Source organism: Haliaeetus albicilla, chromosome Z, assembly GCF_947461875.1.
Source record: "Haliaeetus albicilla chromosome Z, bHalAlb1.1, whole genome shotgun sequence".
Classification (NCBI taxonomy): Eukaryota; Metazoa; Chordata; class Aves; order Accipitriformes; family Accipitridae; genus Haliaeetus; species Haliaeetus albicilla.
Window position 1 is genome coordinate 15,654,824 of NC_091516.1, and position 22,458 is coordinate 15,677,281.

The following is a 22,458-nucleotide window of genomic DNA, read 5'->3' on the forward strand; positions in this document are numbered from 1 at the left end:
CGGACGACACAGACCTGCTCCCGCCGCCGCCGCCCGCTGTACTTCGAGCCGACTGAGTCACGGCGAATTCGTGATCTGGCCCGAAGAGCCGCCTCGCGTCTTCTTGGGTTCTAGCGCCGGCCACGCCCCCGCCCGCCCGGGCCGCCTCGGGCCCACCGCCGCCGCCGTCAGCTTTTCCCCGGTGCGTCCCACAGCGCCAGAAGCCTGGGGGCGACAAAAGGCGGGCTCCTCAGTCCCGGCCGGGCGGGAAACGGGGCGCTGCCCCCTCCGCCACCCACCCGAGCAGGGGGAAGTAAACCTCCAGCAGCCGCGAGGGGCGAAGCGGCACCCCGGCCCCGGCCGGGCCCCCTGGCCCAGCTGCGGCCGCGCACCCGCAGCGCCTGGCAGCGGGCGGCGAGGCTGCCGCCCAGGGAGGAGAAGCGGAGGTGCCAGGAGTCGGGAACGGGGTACCTGCGCTGCCGCCTGCTGTGCTTTTCCGTGGTTTGGTGGAGTGCTGAGCGGGCCTTGGGAGTTCTCCAGAGGGAATAGGACCGACTACGCAAGGAGGGGCGGGGGGGCCGATACTCAAAAGGAACCGCTTTGAACACCTACTGTACCTTCGCCTCAGCCTCAAAATACATCGGGGTCAAAATTAGCGATTTAGATACATACAAACATATGTGTGTGTGTGTGTGTATATATATATATATAAACACATATGCATTACATACATTTTTATATATATAAAAACCTATTTTTTATATATTACACATGTGCTAATGGGCAAAATAAGAACACGTGCTGCTTAAAACTGGTCTAAAATATGAAAATGAAAAACACTGATTCCTTGGCTTTTTATGATCTTGCTTTCAGCCACTGTGTTTGTGAGCATCTCGCTTGACTATATGAAAACTAGTTTCACTTTTTGCTGCTTCTGCTGCAGCACAGAACTCGGTATGAGTGCTGCACACCACAACCTTAACAACTGCTCGGAGGCACTGAGGACAGGGAACATCAGTGATTCCTAATGGTGCATCCCAGGTAATTTACTGTGTGGCTCTTCACCTCACATCCCCAACACTTTGACAGGCAGCTGTCCAGTCTCAGGTGCCAAAAAGTGTCCTGAGCCAAATCTCCTTCTATTACTATGAGCCACCATTCTTGAAGGAGACAAAATTAGTCTCCAGCAAAACAGCAAAAGGAGCCATAACAGGCAACAAGACAGGCAGTGCACTTATAGTATCTACATATCTGGATAATGAGGGCAGTGAAAGAGGGTATTTGGCGAATCAGGAAAGCATGCACACTGGAATAAGAAGCAGGACACAGCTGAATAGCAGAGAAGTATGCAGCACAGCACACAAGAGAACAAAACCAATGGAGAGAACAGAAACAGCTTATAAAAAAACCCCCACACAATAAATGGGACATGTTTCTTAAGCTCTTCCATTTAAGCAATTGCGGTAGTTATCATAGGGTTGTTTGGGAGACAGGCTACTAAAGCAGTGCACCTCTTGAGAGCTTATCCCACTGAAATGTCTACAAGATGGAGTCCATAAGGTGGGTGCATAAAGGCATGCCACCAGTTACTAGGAAAGGATGGGCACGAGATTTTTATGACCAGGGTGGATCTCCAGTAGTTCCCCTCTAGTACAGGAAAGTCTCAAAACAAAGGATGTGGACCCAGGCCATTAAAACTGATCTTCATGGCTCTTGGTGCATGGGCAGGAGAGCTCTCCACGGTGATGCTTGCACAGCTGGAGCAGATGAAAGCTGAGGTCCAACAAATCAAGGAAGTGCTAATTGGGCCTCATTCCCCTAACCACTGCCTTAGCAGGAAGGTTGTAGAAACCTGATTATCTCTGAGACTTCTGGCCCACTGTCAAGTTTGTTTGAAATTAATTAAAGCTTCAGAAGTTACTTTTCAGAAATTATAACACAAGGATTACATTTGTCTAATTTTGCCAGGAAACTAAGGGTGCTAGACAAAAATAACACTAAATATGGGAAACAAAGGAAGAGACCAGAAAGGAAGGTTGAGAGACAGAACAGGAAAAAGCAGGAAGAGAAGCAGGCCATGGATCTATAACTAAGAAAAACATAGGTTTCCCTTCCATGAACGTGACCAGAATTATTAAATCCTGGTAAGAACTTTCTGCAGTGGAAAGGAGAGAAAAAGGCCTACAAATCAGAGTATGAATGGGAGTCACTACAATTAGTGGGGAAATCTAAATGCTTTAGATAATCACCCTCCAAGATAGGTTCCTCCTTATGTTCCACACAGGATCCTTTGCCACTGGGAAGTATTCAGCATATATAGAAATCAAAGCAAGTATCTCATCTTGCTGGATACCTTCTCTTCTTGATCATTACCTTTAAGTTTTTCTTACCTATCTCTAATCCTTTATGTTCCGTAAAGAAGCAGGAGAGGGGAAAATACTTAACTAAGCCAAGAAAAAAAAATTCCGATTGAAAGCAAAGAACATTATAGAAAAAATGAGAAAATTGTTTCTTTCTGTATCCTTTGCCTCTTTGTTTTCTACTACCTGCTTCTCTCAAGCAAAAATCTCATGTAGAAAGGAATTCAGAATCAATGTTAGGTGAAGTACCAGACAGAGGCATGAAACCTGCCATTCAAAACATAAGATGGCCTGGTTCATCCCACTCAATCAGTATAATGTACCAAAAATAAATTTGAAACACTTCACCTATATATGTTAAGGAGACAAAAGTTCACTGAAGACAGGAACCTTGCACAAATGCTGAGGCTAACCTTTGATTTCTCTATTATCTAAGCTTCAGACGTCATGTACTAGCCACAATCCACTGGTATCACAACAATGTGTAATATTAAAAAAAAATAATCAAACCCCCCCCCGCAAACACTAATCTATATCTTTCATTTCTCTTTCCACAAAGCTTGCTGTGTTCTACTCCAGTATCCACAAAAAGCCCAGAAGCAAATTTTTTATCTTTGGTTTTGTTGTCAATACTATCTTCCCTTTCTCTCTCAGAATGTCACATTAGATGAGGCTGAAATGTCACATATCTGGGATTTGTCGTACCAGGAAACAAAAGGAATGGCTACACTATGTAGAATGGCTAACTCATTCAAAATCCAGTAGTGAGACCAGTAGCTCTGAATGCATGAGGCAGGCTTCAATTCTTGTTTCTTCCTAGGATGATGAACCCAATCTTTTTTTCTGGAAAGTGTCCTTACCACCACATTTGAATGTACTTGGTGGTAAGTCTTTTAATCTCTCCCGTTCCTTTCCATTATGTTATAAAAAGATATTAACAGGAACTTGGATTAGGAACTGCTTTCTCATCAGCAACCTGTATAATAATTGACAGTTAATACCTAAGAGACAAATGTAGACAGCACAAATAGGAGATTCATAACAGAATACACTCCCTACCCATCCAGTAGTTTCAGTGCACTGAAAAGAGAAACAGACTGGTGCAAATTTCTCCCCACAACCAGACAGAAAAGAAATCTGCACTACTGGTCCCACCCCTCAGGCCATAGCCTCCAAGCTGTACCTTTGGGAAGCACAACTTCTTGCTGCTAGTGGTTTTGAAACTAGTTTCTAATAAAAATTAATTCTCAAATTTGTCCTAATTTCAGAATTGTTAGACAGTTTCAGCCACTTTACCATTTAAAAATTTTTCCCAGTCTTTAGTTTTACTACATTGGTAATATTAGGGTTTGGTTTTTTTCTTTTAGAGACAATTCTAAGGAGCTACCTTCTTGTCACAAAATTCAGGCACTGCTACCTGTGAAAATGGTGTTTAATAATGGGAATCAATCATTCAATCCACTGCTAAAATCCAGGCTTCCAAGTTTCCATGCAGACTGCCTATAGTGTCTCTCTGTACCTCTGTGTATATAAGGTTTGTATGCACAGAGAAAATAACTGATATTCCATAATATCTTCCTGTGTAAACCCTCTTATTTCAGGCTAAAAGAGATCTTTGGACTAAGCTAAGCAGAAAAAAAGCTCTCATAACACAGAATAAATGTGTCTCTGCGAAGGACCTCATGCAGAATAGCTACTGCTATATTATTTTGCGATGCCTTCTGCCTAGAGATGTGCCCTAAGGTTTCACTTAAAAAAAATACTGGTAGTCCTCACATCCAGCATATCAAAGGAGAATCCATTCTAAAACATGTAGTGCAGTCTTCCTGAGTTCAGCCATATGATACAAGATGAATATTTATTACACAATCATTTGAATAGGTTTTAGAAGAAGATAGTTTGACCCTGTGAAGCACCAGAGAGGTTACTGAGGAAACAGATGGAAAGACAGTCTGAAAGGATTTTCTCTCCATGGCTAAAATGTCTATTAAATTAATTCTGTACTTTTCCACAGCTGATTGGTTATTATGATAGAAGGATTGTTTTAAACAGACATCTGAGGAAACGTTAGAAAAATATTTTTAATATGGGATCTCAATGTTACTTTATATTTGTGGAAAGTCATATAAAAGCCTCAGCCAGAAGAGACTGTAAGCTTACTACTTTCTGGCTCATGCAACAGTAACTAATTTCACTGTTGCCATTGCAATTCTGTTGAACATAGGACTTCATGGTAAGATTTGCACAAATAGTATTAAGTTCCCATATGTAGGAGCGGAATCTCTTTCCGGTAACTACGGACACAAAAACATTTTTTAAGCATTCTTTGATGTCTGAGCATGACAAAAGGCTAACTAAGACCAAGAGGAAATCCACCTAAGAGAAGGTAAGACAAATCCAACATGATGCAATGTACAATGGTAAGCCTTGGACTAAAGTAAAAACTTCTGTGGAATGTACCAAACTAAGAATTTGCTTCATCAGTAGGGTTAAGATTATCTTAAAACAGGACTTTTATTCTTCTATCTACGGATAGAACTTCTACCTGTAAGGAGCAATTTGATAGCAACATTCAAAGCAGCAAAAGAATGGGCCTTCAGATAATATAATTTCAGATTTGGGTACAGTTAGTTGACCTTCATTTCCTGCTGTCATTCATTCCCTGTGGCTGGTAGGTCTAGGATTAGAATGAGAAGCTGAAGAAACTAAGATAAATTATGTTAGCTTCCTACCCTCTTGAGACAATTCTAGCTATAATTGGTTTTGTCTTATGTTGCGTAGCAAATTAGAAATCATGTATGTGTACAATTGATCCCATAGTACACCTCATAATGAAGCTGAACTCAAATTTGCTGGAACACTGGACATTCCAATACTGAAGGCAAATAAATCTGTAATGCGATTTGCTCTCCATGGAATATCAGCTTGATGATGGACTTTTTCTGAGAGTACCTACAGTTATGATAATGTACCTGCTCAGGAAATCTGCTACACTGTTGCCTCTGAGAAAGGGAGAGCTCTTCTGCCTCATCATCGTTGTAGCATCACCATCCACAATTTCAGGGTTTCTTTTCCTAACGGTGAAAAGCAGTACTTCTTTTTGTAGATAATGTCTGTAAAATCCTGCACTGTGGAACCCCATTGAGCAGATGAAATAGTACGCATGATAACCTGACAGCCTGTAATTCCACGCTTCTGATAGAAGTATGTTCCTTCTTTATTTAATGAATACGTCTGCTCCTCATGCATCCAATGAGCATAGAGGAAAGAGTACAGCAATATAGTTTCCGTATATATGAAGGTGCAAAACCACCACACCATTGCAGTTAAAATGGATGCCAGGCCACAGCATGCACTAACATTTGATGTTTTGTAGAACAATTAAGACTTAATGCAAATTAGGTTTACAAACATTAACACATAGCACAGGCTTATATGTACAAATCAGAACTGAAAACCAAGTCTATTGCTGTTGTTGGGTTCAATTAGATACATTACATTGTCAGCTGCAGAGACAAAAACCTGTTAAGCTTTCACCAATTTGGAAATCATCAGGAGTGGTCTGAATTCTACTTTGATAGGATGAAACATTGTTCTTACAATTCATTAAAAGTCCAGCTGACTGAACAAGCGCCAGACACTGTGCAAAGATCTCCGGATTTAAAATGCCTTGGTCAACTAATCTTCTGGACAAGGATACATTTGGATACATCATGTCTTCAAATTTGCTGTTATTTCAATTCCACAGCTAGAGATACCAAGTGGAAAGATACTGTGTCGCTAATGATTTTTCCCACTGTAAACACACATGCTAGACACTTAAATCGCAGTACACGTTCTTAATGCTGGCAGTCATAAAACAATCTGAAACTGAATGAAAGGCTGTTTGAGAAAATCATCACCTCCTGAATTTGTGACAGAAGATATCAGATCTATCAGATGAAGTTTAAAATAGTAAAACCCTCCCCCTCTCTCCTCCTTTTTTCTTTTTTTCTCCTCCAGGACACAAGCGTCTTTCTCCAGATTTTAAGACTACTTTACTTGGCTCTCCTACATGAAGCATATGAATCTCGGTAATTGCCTAACATGAGAGACTTTTGAAGGCACGGGAAATAAATATTAACTAGGGACTGGAAGGTGAAAGTGGAATGCTCTGCCCTGGGTAACAGGCCCTTCTTACTACCGTAACGGGCTAAATCTATTCTGAGGGGCTAAGTGGGTATTCAAAGGCAGGAGTCATTCCTGAGGGTCCAGAGTCTTGTTTAAATCTCTGTTGTCAAATTTCATGTCTGTAATTCAGCATGTGGTTTTGCCAGCTTAAAAATCTTTCAAGCAAGATTAGTGTCAGGTGCATATGAACCCTACTCAACTCCCTGTTTAAGTATACAGTAAGGTTTCCTTCTCTTAGCTGTAGGAGGTAAAGCAGCTGGTGTTTGCTGCAGGATTTTGGTTGAACTTAAGTTTCTGTAACTGACGATTCAGGCTGCCCCAAGACAGAGATAAAACCAAAATGGTACATGACTTTTGAACCTGTTCCTCATTAATAGATCAGAACTGAGATTTTTGAAAATATCTGAGAAAAGTAGCAGATATAATTTAAAAATGAAGTTATGGCTGAAAAAAAGCCACATTCATGGATGAGAATGATACAAGACTGTGAGAAAAGAGATGCGGTCCCTGAAATTCTAGCATTTACTTTCGTTCAGTTATGCACTCATCCTTGTCAGCTGAAAGAGACTAGTAAAAACAAAGGAACTAACAGATGAGAGACTCCTATCTCCTCTTACTGCATGTTTGAGAAAGTGGTCCTAGCCTCTGCAAAACTCAGAAGGAAAGTCATAGAATGAGAGACTCTACAGTGCCTGTTCCTCTAACAATGGCTCAGCCATGACAGACAGGCCTTTGTGGGAGGCCTGGTGCGTCAGCACATGGTAAACATCTCTCTCTCTTCTTTTTCAGAAACGTTCAGAGAGGAAGCCATCTCCTGCTCTGACAATAAGGAAGAAGTACACACAACAAATGCAGAGGAGAGTATACCTCATCATGGGGTAGTGCCAAATTTGGGGGAGTTCTTGGCCCTGAAAAGAGTGCATCGCTTCTTTAAAATTAAGTAATTCACAGTTATTAAAAAAACCTTAATCTAAGTAATGGCCATCTGTTTTTAAGCTAACTTTGAAAAATCTGCACCATGATGAACCACAATACACCATCAGTTCTCTAACTGTAGTCAATACATACTTTAATAAACTGACCAGTTTTAATGCAAAATATGTATAAATCACTTATATATCCCCATAAAACAGTTCAAATGCTTTTTTGTACAACACCATCTTAACAATCATAAATAATAATTATGCAGTAGAAACATCTTGGTATATTTTACATTAAAATGTAAAAATTAGGAATCTCATTAAATAAGAAACAGAACATGTAAAGGTACTGAGGCCCTTTTGCTAGTAGAAAGAAGTAACAAATACAGGACAAATGGTGTATTTATTTGCAAGTATGTTTTGATGCATAAATAAGATGAGAATGATCTATTGAAGAAAAGAAAAGCTACAAATGTAAAGCAAAATTAAAACCAAATATGCAGAATTAAACCTTTTGGCCTTCTGATTTAAATTATTAAAATTAGTTATTTTACACTGTTTAGATCAGACCACTGTCTTTTCACAGGATGCACCAGCACCAACTGTAAAGAAATGAGTAAAAAGGATGTCTCAGAAAACTGAGGAGTCTCCTCCGGTCAAAACTCATCAGGCAGTATTAGGAATTCAGTATAGTGGTCAAGGCAAAAATGATACTGGGAGCACCAAGAACTGATTAGTCAGGATTCGGTTTTATTTTTACTTCTTGGCAAAATATCTTGCACCCAGGATGCACAGAATTTAGAAATGCACACTCACCTACTTTCCTCCCCCGTTTTTTCTGAATACTCAATATGTATTAAAACATTCACACAGAAAATGCATTAAGACACGCAACTGTCAGTGACACTACCACCGTCAGATCTGTCATTGGTGGCAACACCAGTACTTTGGTGATACTTGCAGTATTGACAGCAATACTGTAGGCTAAACCATCATCACTGGTCATCATAACAGAAGGCTACTGTATTGTCCCCTGGATGGCTGATGAATTTCCTTACTGCAGTAAGTGGCTTATCTAAGGTCCTGAAGATGCTGTTGCTGCAAGGAAGTGACAGTATTTGGGTTTATATTAGTCCCTGTGAGACTCCAGTGAGCTGGCATCTGTCCTGCATAGGGACTAATGGGAGTCATATATTAATTGGTAGGGACACAAATGGAAGAAGACTTAAAATTAACTTCAGACAGGAAACTGGAATTCAATCTTTTACCCTGTGAGTACAGTTGTTTGGCCTTCTCTAATCTCTGACGTCAGATAAATATTCTGATATTACATCCTCCTGGAAAAGAGTGAGCAAGTAATTACTGATCTGGAATGGAGCTCCCTCCAAAAGAGACAAAGCTGTGCATGTGATCATCAATGGGGGGAATTAACTGCTCCAATCATACACATAAACAGAAGGAATGGTGCTCTAACCGCCTTAATCAAAAAAGCAAAACTCTTAAGGTAAATAAGCAAATGGGACTTACTTGATCTTACTGAGACCACTAAGGAATGACTGCAGACATTCCTTGTCTTTCAAGCCTCAGATGAAGAAAAGCATAAAAAAGAATGAAGAGTAAAGGTAGAAGACAGACACAGATACCCCCCTGCCACCTCCAAATTGTTCCTACATATACATACACAGTGAAATTTGCAGACACATTTAAAACAATGTTTTTGCCTCTTCTGAACATCAGTATTTTTTAGATGGCAAATAATAATATGAGTTGAACTTATTATTGCTTAATATAAAAAACAGTATGATCCAAGCACTTCAGCATTAACCCAGCAGGAATTATGTGAGACAGACAAAAGAATAGAGAAATATCTTTAGAAATTAAAACAGTATTAAAAACTCCGTTAGAAAATTTCCAGTCTTCATCTGACCAGAACAATAAAATTCACTAGATAATCTGGTAAGGAAAACATCATAATCTTAGCAGTGAAGACTATTTCAATTAATAGATGCACACTGAATATGTAATACAAATGGCTGTTTCAATGGAAGAATGCTTCAGCTTTTTCAGTTTAAGCGTATTCAGTCATATTCTAAATGCTCTTGGATATGACATCTGAAGATGAGATTTAAGAGAAATCTTGGACTTTGAATTAAAAAGATATTCAAGTAGCTGCAGCTTGAAGCCAACAGACATCACATTCAGAAGAAAGTCTATATAATTCTTCTACACAGATCTTCATGGCCCTTTCTAGCAATGTGTGTTCAGAGATCACTGAATAATTCCAGGTAGACAGGTGGATTTACACTGTCTGGTTGAAGAAAGGCACAAATACAGGAAGTAATTAAAAAAGTAATGTATAATGATATAATTCTTAGTGTATTCTTTCATTTCTACCCTTGTTTTTTCAAAAAGCATTCTCATAACTGTATCTGTAAGACCAGCTTTGAAGCACTATTGAACCACTGTAAAGGAAGTTGCAAGTGAGTCTGAATGCAAGCAATGCACCTAACCTAAAGCTTGCGTGCTGAAGTGGCTACATTACTCTTTCTACACAGATAAAGACTGTTGTGGTGTGGATGAATGATAAGGGTAGATGAATGATCAGGTAAAATTCCTTGGGGAGTTAATGCAGCCTTAGCCAAAAATGATAGACATTGAAAGTGCTACCAGTCCCCTTAGCAATTTATTTTACCTCTTTCTAGCTCAAATGCAGCATTTCATACCCAAAGAAGAAATATTAGAAACCAAAAATTAAATTAAAAGTACATTATACATTCAGGTTAGAAAAACCAGATAGACTTAAGGAATCCGAACATGTAAAAATGTAATTTGATGAGGAATTTCATTGTCATTCTTACTTGAGTTTTAAGTTTTCTATATTTTAGGCATTTAAATACTTCACTGTTGGTTTGTGAAGAGTATCAGAATGGTATTTGAATCAGAGATTAGCTGCTGTGATTACATGTTAGTCTAAATAGGTACATATGTGAAGTAATTCCCTTAAAACGCTACTAGTAACACAACCAATACAAACCAAATATTTCAAGGGTTTTAAAGGTTTGGTTTTCTTTTTCCCTTGCCCAAAGGTAAAGGAAATTTATTTAGTGGGAAAATTTAAAATAATTCAATTTACCTTAAAGGCACAGGTCATTTAATAACTTTAAGGCCATTTTAATACATTATTAATAAAAACCTGTTGCAAATATCTTCACCAAACCCACTAAATAAATTTGCTGGCATTCTCCATATCATCTTTGTCTTTAAATAATAAAAATGTAACCACTACATGAAACGTAAAGCTATGAAGAGTTGAAAATACAGTCACGGTTTAAACTGTCTATAGACAAGAGAATAAATTAATGTCTCAGTCCTATATATTAGTTCCGATACATTATCATGATGCAGAATCCGGGCTTTTTTTCCTGCTAGTGATTTTATGGTCTTCACCTTGAGGGTCGATTTACTGACCTACAGCATGCTTTCTCATATGCTGCCCTCAAAAAAAAACAATGCAAAAGATATTACAAGATACTTTCTGCCCTTTCTCACAATTCATGTGGAAATTCTCCTTTGGTGCAGTGTTCGTAGATGTCTTAAGTCTCTCTCATAGTTCTCATTCTCCCTGTATCTGCTTACTGTAGAACATTTACCTTTTGTTTTGTAATTCAGTTGTAAGCTGTATGCAGAAGAGACTTATTTTGTTACACTTGCCTAATGTGTTAGAGCCTTAATTTACATGTGGAGTGCAAATATTAACTGTATTATATTATATTAAATTGCAAAAAGATTTGGGCTATTTTCTGCATAACATGGCAGCCAATTTTTTCTTTTTTTTTTTTAATTTCTTTCAAATTTTTTTCAAGAACAAAACTGAGTATTTGACAATGTACTAGCTTTAAAATGGCGTCTCACATACAATTAAAAAAATACATTTGTAAAACTCGGTCCTACCATCACAACATACCAATACCAATAGTGTTAAAGCCACTCAGCATGGATAAGACCAATACTGAATTTAAATATTTTTTCAGGATTTCAAAATTGAACTTAAGTCTAACTGAGGAAAGCAGTTTTCTCTAATACCCACTTACCGAAAAGTGTAGATAGGACAGCTAAACTTCACTCAAGTAAAAAGATACATTTGCTTGCCTTCATTTAGATCTTCCTAGATGCAAGGCTGAAGTAACTCACCTATACAATACTGTCACAACAGTGTCATGAATTTTATTATCTTAAATTGACATCATCTTCTGGAGGACCCAAGGATTAAATTACAATGAAAACATTACACTATATGTGACGACTTTGTTGTATTTCCTCTGAACTTGAGGCACCTCTTGTAAGCTCCACAGAAGATGCTATAAGGCATCTTTGTGCTGGTTTTGGCTGGGATGGAGTTCACTTTCTTCATACTAGCTAGTACGGGGCTATGTTGTGGATTTGTGCTGGGAACAGTGTTAATAATATGTTTTACTTACTGCTGAGCAGTGCTTACACAGAGTCAAGGCCTTTTCTGCTTCTCACACCACCCCACCAGTGAGCAGGCTTGGGGGGGCACAAGAAGTTGGGAGGGGACACATCTGGGACATTCCATACCACATGGCAACACGCTCAGCATATACAGCTGGGGGAAAAAGGAGGAAGAGAGGGACATTTGGAGAGATGACACTTGTCTTCCCAAGTAACTGTTGCGGGTGATGGAGCCCTGCTTTCCTGGAGATGGCTGAACACCTGCCTGCCAATGGGAAGTTGTGAATGAATTCCTTGTTTTGCTTTGCTTGCGTGCGCAGCTTTTGCTTTACCTATTAAACTGTCTTTATCTTCAACCCACGAGTTTTCTCACTTTTACTCTTCTGATTGTCTCCCCCATCCCACCGGGGAGTGAGTGAGGAGCTGTGTTGAGCTGTGAGCTGGTGCTTAGTTGCCAGCTGGGGTTAAACCACAATGCATTGCAGACCTCAAAAGCACATACTAATGGCACCTTTTCCAGAATTCCTTCTGACAGATGTAATGTTTTATCACAGATATCAAATTCTACTATACTGGATAACTTTTGAAATTAATACCTCACCTCCTTATTTATCACTTTATCACCAGATCTCTCAATTCTAACACTTTCTTATGATTTCTGCTATTACCTCTGTTAAAACAAGAACATCAAGAAAACTGGATGAAAAATATGTTATTTTTCTATTATTGTTGTCCCTACCTGTAGAATTTTACATTAGAACCAAGTATTTCTAAGTATCACATTTTACTTCTGAAAACAGCAACTGATAAAAAGTTGGCCTGTGAGTTATTGGTAAAATTTCTGTCATAGGATAAGCCCAACTTGTATGACCTCAGATAATTTAGGATAGTTATTTGTTTTCAAGGGTACACTCTTTCTCCAAAGCTTCAAAAAATAAGTGTGGTAAAGAAGTTTTAAATCATCCTTATGTCCAATTAAATCTGCATTACTTCTGAATTTAGACATCCTGAAATACATTTATCCAAAGCAAGACCTACAAGGAGATCACCAAAAGGCAGCCTCTGCCATCTTATTTTCTCTCTCTCTTTTTTTTAAAAAGGGAAAGTCCCACCCCAGTGGAGCTGAGGTTATCAAAGCCTCACTAGGATCCATTAACCCTTTTACCTAGCATAAAAGAAACAAAGCAAGAACACTAATCTCAACGTCTGCTGATTCTCAATCTCATGTGCTGATCTAAAAATCCGTATTCTAAAAAGGGAATATATTAAAGCATGCAGCTTCATATATTCTGTTCATTTTTTTCTTATCTAAAAGAAACCTATCTCATGTTTCAAACACATTGTACAACAGTTAATAAAGAAAACAGACTGAACACTGTGGTGGTTACATGTAAGATTAACCTCTTTCTCATAGAATTCCCTTACCAGTATCATCCTTTTTAATCCAGTTTAAAAGACTACAAATGGAAGTAGCAAATATAACAAAGCATAGCTTGAAATGTATGCTCCAAATGAGGGAAGGTGTGAATACTGCCAATTCTGCTTTTATTTAATTTTTGTTTGCTATTTTGATTCTGTGCAATCACAGAGAAACTAAGAGAATCACTAGAATGGACAGTGCCTAACCTAAAATATGCTTCCTTGCTAAACCAAAAGACATATTATCATCATAAACTGTAAAATATATTACAAGTACTCATTGGCTCGGAGAACAAATAGGGTTCTCTCCTGGTAGAATGGGGTATTCTCCAGAAGCAAAGAAGTGTATGCAATTATAGTGTGTCACCCAGTCTTTAGTGGAGAAACAGAGGAAGACTACAGAAAGTCTTCTGCAGAGAGGAGGATGATTTTGGAAGGGAAGGTGTCTGAATTTGGAATGTGAGCAAATGACCAACTGGATTTTTACATATGAAAGGTTAGAAGATTTTAAGATAAGCAGATATCCGAAGATGTGATAACACAAACACACAGATACTTGCACTTGTGTATACGTTTCTGTGTTAGAGAGAATCATGAAACAACTACACATTTAAAATTTTTTTTTTTAAACAAACGATTTCCTCTCATCAGTTGGCCTACTTTAATGCCTTTCCCAAAGGGCTCCAAAACCCCCTCTGCCTCAGACTCTAGTGTTCTCAACCTAGTGCTGACTGGTTTCTCACACACAAGCAAAGAATGTAATTACATGACTCTTGTGTTCTTTTTAATGCAATTGGTTCCCATTTATTCGAAAGCTCCATCTGAACCTCACCTTGTTTTTAACTACTTCTTAGGAGCCAGATTCGACAACTGAAGCTTTCACCTCTTATGCCAACACCACTTACTTTACACCTAATGGAGTGCAGTGAAGTCACTCCTGATTTCCAGCCACATAGCTCAGGGCTTGCCTGCACAAGCAAGTTAGACTAATTTAGCTTAAACTTGCCTATACGTCAATTTGGAAAATCCTGTGCAAAACAATTTATTTTAATTTAAGGTTGGCTTATGCTTCTCCCCCCCAACCCGAGGAATTGACTCAAGCTCAACTGATGTAAACCAGACTGAAATACAGGTATCTATTTGGACTTCTGCATTGATTTAGTATAAAAAGCAGACCTGTGATTTTTAGTCTCTGATGAGAATTAGACTCTTGCCTTCCCTACACTTGTGTGCTACTGACTTTCCTTTTCTCTCTATAAAAGAGGTGGCCAAACTGTAGTGCACATGCCACTCATGCCTGCTTCCACGATATGTTCAATACTGAACTGAGCCACAGCTGCTGGGTCTCGCTGCTCTTACACAGGCAGCACAGTAATTGCCTCCTCAGTCCAGTAAAACCTGTGTAAAAACAGTTAGGAACTACTGCAGCCACCACCTGCATTCAACAATCATGAACAGTGCTGCTGCCCCAAGGCAGACCTGCACTTCTGGTTCATGACACAGGGAGAAGACCAACACATGGTGAAGTAGGAAGAACAGGATTAGGGAGATGGCAAGCACACAGGGGAAGCCAAGGTTCCGCTTTGTCTTTGCTGGAAATGAAGGTCCATGATTTGGGTGTGTGCAGGAGAATGGATGTGGGTGAAGTCTGAAATTAGAGTAAACTTCTGTGGGTGCATGAATGGATAGGGAAGGTTAAGTGTGAGCACTGGACTGCAATCCTAGCTTGGAAGAAAGGAACATGCAGTAGGAAAGATGGGAGAAGAGCCATAGATGAGGCTCCAGTTTTGCATGGTTATAAAAGCATGTGATCCTGGATGCCAGAAGTTACTGATGATGATCATATTCCCGCTAACTAGGTTTGGAAACCCCTGGTCTGTGCTACCTCACCATCATTTCTGCAAGTGTGTCCTTTTTGGGTTCTAATACAGTAAGAGTTTTCTTGCATCCTTGTACCTACTATCTATTTTCTATTCTCTGCCAAAAACATTGTCTTGCATTTCCCTCTGCTTTTATATTTAGCATTGATCTATTATTTAAATTAATGCACTTAATGGCAGGCTCGTCATAAGCAGCACATTTTGAACATTTAAGGGTAACCTACAATGGCCTGTAGAAAATGGTCTACAAAATTAAATTATTTAATAGGAGAATAATTTAAGAGTAACTTTCTATTCTATACTCAATGTTTAAAAACCAAAAGTTTTCTTTAAACATGAATTTTATTTATTTTATGCCTTATTTCAGATCTGAATCACATATACATACACACATATATATACACAAGCTCAAAGTTTCAAAAGCATTCAGTACACAAGAAATTAACGGAATTTTTTAAATTGTTTTATTTCACTCTGGAGTCTGGTTTGGAAAGGAAAACCTTCTAGAGGCCACTCTGGAGTCTGGTTTGGAAAGGAAAACCTTCTAGAGGCTAAAAGCGACATTTGGAACTTTATTTCATAATATATCCTTAAAAGATGCCATATTCCATGGCATCCATGTGTACGTACATGAACAGGTTATTATGTATGCTGTTTTATCATGTGTATGATAGATCACATACATAAACCCAAGAACACTGGGTCTACACAAGTATATATCAAACAATGAGAGATTTAAAAAAATAAAATTTCAGAATTGCGTACTATACGTATGTGAATATCTTTTTATACATAACGTATATAAATATATAATAATATATTTATATATGCATAATACATATAATAAATATTTTATTATATATATCTGAAATCTATCAATATATGTAGAAAACCTACCCAAACTATCCAAATCAATACTGTAAAACAGTGAAAAGAAATGGAATTGGTGATCAAAACATACTACTGTTACATGTATTTAAATGTTCATAGAATCTGGAACTGAATTAACTGGTAAAATTAACTTCTGTAGTCAAAACTAATCGAAGTTGCAACATAATTAAGGCATGAAAATAATGGAAAACCAGTCCTACCCTTTCAAAAGCAAATCAAAGAAAAAATCGTCTCCCTGTTGCATGTCACTGGCACAACTTCATTGACAATGATGCATCGATCGATCAGTGCATACCAATTTCACAAACCCGTGGTACAAATGTTTTTATGACAGTGACAACAACACTGGGTCTACAGAAGGAGATCTTTACCAATAAGAAATTTCAAAGATAAAATCTCAGTCTTGATTTCAGCCCCAATCTTCAAACTGTACAGATTCTGAATATCAGCTTTGATGAAGGAAGATTATACTTGGCCTTCTGCCACCCTCCTCTGTAGCCAAAGCATCTTGGTGTGCCTGAAGCAGGAACAGGAAGGAAACTTAACTGAATTATACTCTACTCCAGCTCTGCAGTCTGCTGGACAGCTCTGTGCAAACCTATCACCTGATTATAAGGTAGTTCCATCCCTGGGGTTACCACCATGAACTTAATTTTAAGCACACGTATCTGCGTTCTTTTGAATATCCACATACAAGAGCTCCTAAACTGGATTCTAAATAAATATAATAGAAAAGTACATCAGATAATCCAATTAAAGCCTACACTCATAAACCCATCATTAATGTTGTTTTCACTTCCCTGTCATAAGACATGCTTAGCTCAATTTAGCAGCTGTGCTTACATCTGTATCAATTTCTGAAGTCACTGAAATGTGTGTCACTGCCTGTATCCAATAGTAAACATGGTCCTTAGTCAATATTAATTCTAACCAGAGCTTTGCTCCTTTGAGACAGACAATAAACTGCTTTTTCAACACTTTTTTTGCAGGATCATAATTATCCTTTTGTATTACACTGCTTTGAGTGCAAGCTAGCTAGATTTTGAAGAAATGCATTCTAAAGTAATTCTGATTTTATAGAAACTATTCTTCCCAATTGTAGGCACCTTTCCTCCATCCTCCCACACATAACTCAAAAATAACTACAGTTCACACAGCAGATGCAGCATAAGGGCTTTTAGAAACAGACCATGTACTGTCATTTTTAAACATAGCTGAGGCTCTGTATTAGTAATATGGGCTCAGTCTCCAATTCTACCAAAGGCTCCTTCTGATCTTGGACATGTGATTATTTTTTCTGTTCAATTACTCATGTACAGAAGGGACACAAGTCAACTTTTTGTTCAATGAGTGTTGTAAGGATTGAACAACATCTGTGAAGTATTCAAATACCACATTAAGGACTACTTAAACATGCAAGAAGGCCAAGCAAACAAGTTACAAAGCTGTGGTGGCCAAAACACATCGCAGAACAATCCTCACAATAGGAAAATCTCTTATGTCCTGAGCAGAAATTCAAGTGAGAGGAATTACTACCTTCACAGCAAGGAGATAAATATCTCGCAGACTTATCAAGCCACTTATACCAAACCAAAAAGCGGCCCTGCTCTTTGTACAGTCAGTCCACAAAAGCTTTACAAGTTCCACTGGGTATTTCCACTGAGCGCCTAAATTAACAACCTCCCTAAGCAAACAAACAAACGTACAAGACAGACACGAGATTTCTCTCCTCTTCAATATCTCGTCGGGAAAAAAAAAATTTCAAATCCCACCTAGCCAAATCTGTACAGCAGGGACCCCATGCACGCCAGAAAACAAGGCAGGAAAATGGCCACGTTCCTATATCCCGAGGCGACTTCCACTTTCCGGGTCGCTGCAATGACAGGGTTTGCGGCCCGGCTGCGGAGACGGCACCAGCCCGTAGCACCGGGGGAAGCCGGGGGGCGTGGAGGGTGCGTGTGTGCCCGATCCTCAGGCCGCGGGCCCTCAGGCCCCGGCCGCCCCTCAGGCCGCCGCCCCCCCCCGTCCCGCCCGCCCGCCCGCCCTCCATCCATCCATCCGTCCACCGGCACGAGGCGGCAGAGCCCGCGGCGACGGCGGGAAGGGAAGGGGCAGCCCACGGCCGGGCCCCCACAGCTTCCCCTCCCAGCGGCGGCGCGGAGGCCCCCGACACCGGCCGTGCCCGCGGCGCTGGCTGCCGCCCCGGCCCGGCCCGGCCCCCCGCTCGCGGGCGGGCCGCGGCTGCCGGGGATGGGACGTCCCAGCCCGCCCTTCGCAGCCCGGACACCTACCCACACCATCCCAGAGCCCGGCGGCAGGGGAGTGGCGAGGGAGCGGCCCGTCCTCTCCCTCCGCAGCTCCGCGCCCGAGCCCGCTCCGGCCCCTGAAATGGCTGAACAAAGGGAACCTCGCTCCGCCGCCACCGCCCCTCCGATTGGCCGGGGGGCGGCCGCGGGGCGGGGCTCGGCGCAGGGGGGAGGGAGGGGGCGCCAATGGCCGGTCACCCTGGCAACGGCGGCCCCGTCTGGGGCCCGTGGCCGCGGGTGTGATGGAGGCGGCAGTAAAATGGCCGCCCGGCCCCACCCTGCCTCTCAGCCCCGGTCCCCGCCCTCCGCCTGTCCCGGGCTCGCAGGCAGAGGGACACTTCTCCCTGCCGGCTCCCTGATCCCGCGCGGCTCTCCATTGCAGAGGCACGCAGGCAGGCTTCGTGCCCAGGCCCAGCCTCCCGCAGTGACCGCCCTGGGGACGGGGACGGGGGGGACATTTGCCCTCCTCAGATGCACCCTTTCTCCCAACCCACCGCCACCACCTCCCTCAAAGAGGCACAAGTGCGAAGGGCCACCAGCCCCTCAGGCAGCAGCCGCCCCCCCCCCCCCCCCCCCCCCGGGAGCTCTCTTCCCTCCTCAGCAGTACCTCTCCCTCTGACCCACAGGCACGGACAGGCTCCTCACAGGCAACCTTCCCTCTGGACCCCCCCAGGCCTCCCAGGCTACACTCCCCAGGCCCGGCTCCTCTCCCCACACGCCCCATTCACCCCCATGCCAGCAGCAGCAGAGAGCTGCAGGGGCTCCACAGAAGGTGGCTGACACCTGTGTCAAAAATCATAAAAATGAGGCTAAGGGCTAGGTAGCAAAGGTACAGTACCCTGGATTTCATCTTGAGTAGGCAACACAAGCACATAGCCAAGGTCTTCCTGGACTTCTCTGGGAGTGAATGGATTGAGAGCAGCACTGGGGAGAAGGACTGGGCAATTGGACATGGGCTGGCAACGTGTGCTTGAATCCCAGAAGGCAAATTGTATATGAGACTGCATCAAAAGAAGCATGGCCAGCAGGTCAATGGAGGTGATTCTGCCCCTCTGCTCTGCTCTGGTGAGACCCCACCTGGAGTACTGCATCCAGCTCTGGGGTCCTCAGCACAGGGAAGACATGGACCTGTTAGAGCAGGTCCAGAGGAAGGCCACAAAAATTACCAGAAAGTTGGAACACCTCTCCTATGGAGGGAGGCTGAAAGAGTTGGGGTTGTTCAGTCTGGAGAACAGAAGGCTCCATGTAGACCTTATTTTGGCCTTTAAATACTTAAAAGAGGCTTATAAGAAAGATGGGTTCAGGCTTTCTACCTGGGCCTGTAGTGACAGAACAAGGGGCAATGGTTTTAGGCTGAAAGAAGATAGGTTTAGATTGGATGTAAGGAAGAAATTTTTTTACACATGAGGGTGGAACAGGTTGCCCAGGGAAGTTGTGGGTGCCCCATCACTGCAAGTGTTCAAGGTCAGGTTGGACAGAGCTTTGAGCAACCAGATCTAGTGGAAGATATCCCTGTCCATGGCAGGGGAAGTAGGCTAGCTGATGTTTAAAGATCCCGTCCAACCCAAACCATTCTGTGGTTCTATGATTCTATGACTTGTGTGGCCAGCTGTCATGGCAAGACTGCACATTCATTTACAGCTGTGAGTACCCCAACAAAGTACAGTGGCAATCTCTACTTGTGCTGCAATCCTATCACCTTGACTGCAAGCCCTAGGTACTTTTTTATTAAACAATGACAGTTAAAATTTTCACCCAATTTCTAAAGCTTACAGAGCATTTAGAAAAGCACAGTCTCGAGACAAACTCAGAGTTGGTAATTTTATTTATGGTCCCCATATGCATCTCCTGCTCATGGGGACACATGGTCATCTCTCAGGCATTTTCCTCATCCAGATGACCCTCTCCGTCTGCCTCTTAGGTATGCACATACTCCTGCCCCCCCCGCCCCCCCGCATGATTTCACAACAACCAAAATCACTTGACAGTGTCTTCCACAGAGAGCTGCTTTCCCAGCCACTTGTCTAAGTCAGCACAGCAATGTTGCTGCGTTACATCAGCTCTAGCATTATGTCAGACTACTTCCACTTTTTAAAAACTTAATATCTTTTAAAGGTCATTTTCTAATCCTCATCGTTGCAGAGGAAAACTTGAAAATGCAACTGGGCTGAACACCAGAAGTTTATACCCATTACAAGTCCATCATCTATTATTCCAGTGCTTATGCCAATTTGATGATTTTCATGGGACCTTGTCTTGTGATCTTGCAAGTACTAACACTTCAGTACTATGTCTAGATTTCCTTGTGCTGAAAGATTTGTATGTGCACATTCAACGGTTGCTTCCCTTATGAAAAGCCCTACCCACACAGTCCAGTTAAATACCTGCTATTTTTCTCAAGTATTATTTTCTGCATAATGTTCAGAGCAGATTCTGTTGTAGTTATAGGCTGTATTTAGTTACACTTCACTGATTTATAGCTTAATGCTTATACTTGCAACAGTCACTGTATATCCACACTCTCACAGTAAAACCCAGCCTCTCAGCTAACATGAAAGTAGGTACATGGGTCTATGTCTTCCAGTTCAGCCTTCATGAGTACAGAGACATAAGTCCTATAGGTTACCTCCAGCTTTGGGGATCTGCTTGCCAGCCACAGCTACACCAGGCAAGATGCTGTAGTGCTAGGTTGTAAATGTGTTAGTTACAGTTGATGTGGCTGGGGAAAAGGACATGAGCCAAATTCTTAAGCCTCATACTGAAAACATGAAACTTGACAGGTCAGAGTAAAAGCTGCTGGTAGAAATTGTTAAAATCGTTTAATAATACTTCCTTATGTAGAAAGAAACAGAATAAATATTCCAGTCAAAAAGAGGTTAAACAGTACAGTAATAAAAATACATTTACAATATATTTGCACCGTATAAGCTGTACGCTTTATATGGTCATATGTGGCAAACATTTACAAGATGTACAATTATCTAAACAAAATGGGCCCATTTAACTTTCTCAATTTTACATTTAATGCACACACACAAAAAAAAATAGAAGTCTAAATAGACACTGCAAATACAGCAGCTTCTTTGAATCCAGAGAACCATAGGTTTCGTGGTTCTGTAGCTCATTCACAAAAGATACCTATCAGCATTTCTTATGGTATCAATTGAATCCTGGCCTGCTTTCCTCCTGACACGATGCTGTGTGATTCTGATGTCTGCAATGGATGCATAGCCCTCTGCTATTCTTTTCCTAACAGTTTCAACCTGTTGGTCAGCTGCAGTCAAATCTGACTGAAAGGTGGAAGTCTCCAAAAGATAACAAAGTTCAAATCTTGTGACAAACAGCAGGAAGCCAGGTAGATGAGAGGGACTGTACTAAAGAGATGTTGGAAGGGGTAGAAGAAGGGTATAGTTTCTGCTTGTTTGATATCCTGCCACTTTATCAGTACCAACATACTGGCTAGTCTGTCCCACACACAAAATTTAAAATGAGACTCATAATACTGTTTCTGGCCCTGCTGTTGATCCAGAGACATGGGAAGGAGCCTGTGGTAACACAGAGGATTTATTGGGTATGGGGAGGAACTAGAAATACTCAAGTCATTGTGCATGTCCTGGTTCCTACTATAGGTATTTTAAACCAGTTCATAGTAGAAGAAAGATAAAAAAGCGGCATAATTAACTACTCAAGTATTCCTGCTAAAAGTGACAGAGAAGCCAGTGTGGCCCTTGTACTTCACAATGTCCAATTGCAGAACAGCCTTTTTGGTGGCTGTCATAATTAAAACAATCTAGGTCCAGTGTGTCCTTTCACTGGCTAGAGACCAAGGGATGGAAGAATGAAAGACAAGAGTTACCTTTGCCTGACTTTAACCAGATTTAAGGTAAGTACAGAGTATTAACTTCATGACAACTTTCTTAAGATTTCTGTGTTTTAATAAAATGAAATATTATAAGCAAGCCATGCATTTCAGTTAGCTAGGCTCCATTGAAATACAACTTAAGACTTGATGCACCAGGTTGTTGTACATGAACAAGGCCAATAAAACTACATGTTATATTTC

General features: G+C 41.1%; 1 protein-coding gene and 2 long non-coding RNA genes across 4 annotated transcripts in view; 1 reads left to right on the forward strand and 2 right to left on the reverse strand.

Annotated features, from left to right (window-relative positions):
* TNPO1 (transportin 1) overlaps positions 1 to 151 on the reverse strand; it is a 56,728-nt gene extending 56,577 nt beyond the window's left edge. The window contains exon 1 of one of the 2 annotated variants that reach the window (XM_069776116.1): positions 15 to 151. The gene's annotated coding sequence lies outside the window, so the exon portion shown is untranslated. The remainder of the gene's footprint in view (positions 1 to 14) is intronic. The other variant, XM_069776115.1, reaches the window with a different exon arrangement.
* On the forward strand, positions 42 to 8,323 carry LOC138683783 (uncharacterized). The gene is made up of 3 exons (XR_011323221.1): positions 42 to 181; positions 6,342 to 6,412; positions 7,299 to 8,323. It is a non-coding gene; the product is annotated as an uncharacterized lncRNA (long non-coding RNA).
* A 7,198-nt stretch (positions 8,324 to 15,521) lies between these two features.
* LOC138683782 (uncharacterized) lies at positions 15,522 to 18,464 on the reverse strand. The gene is made up of 3 exons (XR_011323220.1): positions 18,381 to 18,464; positions 15,740 to 17,962; positions 15,522 to 15,698 (listed from the first exon to the last, which is right to left on the reverse strand). It is a non-coding gene; the product is annotated as an uncharacterized lncRNA (long non-coding RNA).
* Between the last annotated feature and the right edge of the window lie 3,994 nt (positions 18,465 to 22,458).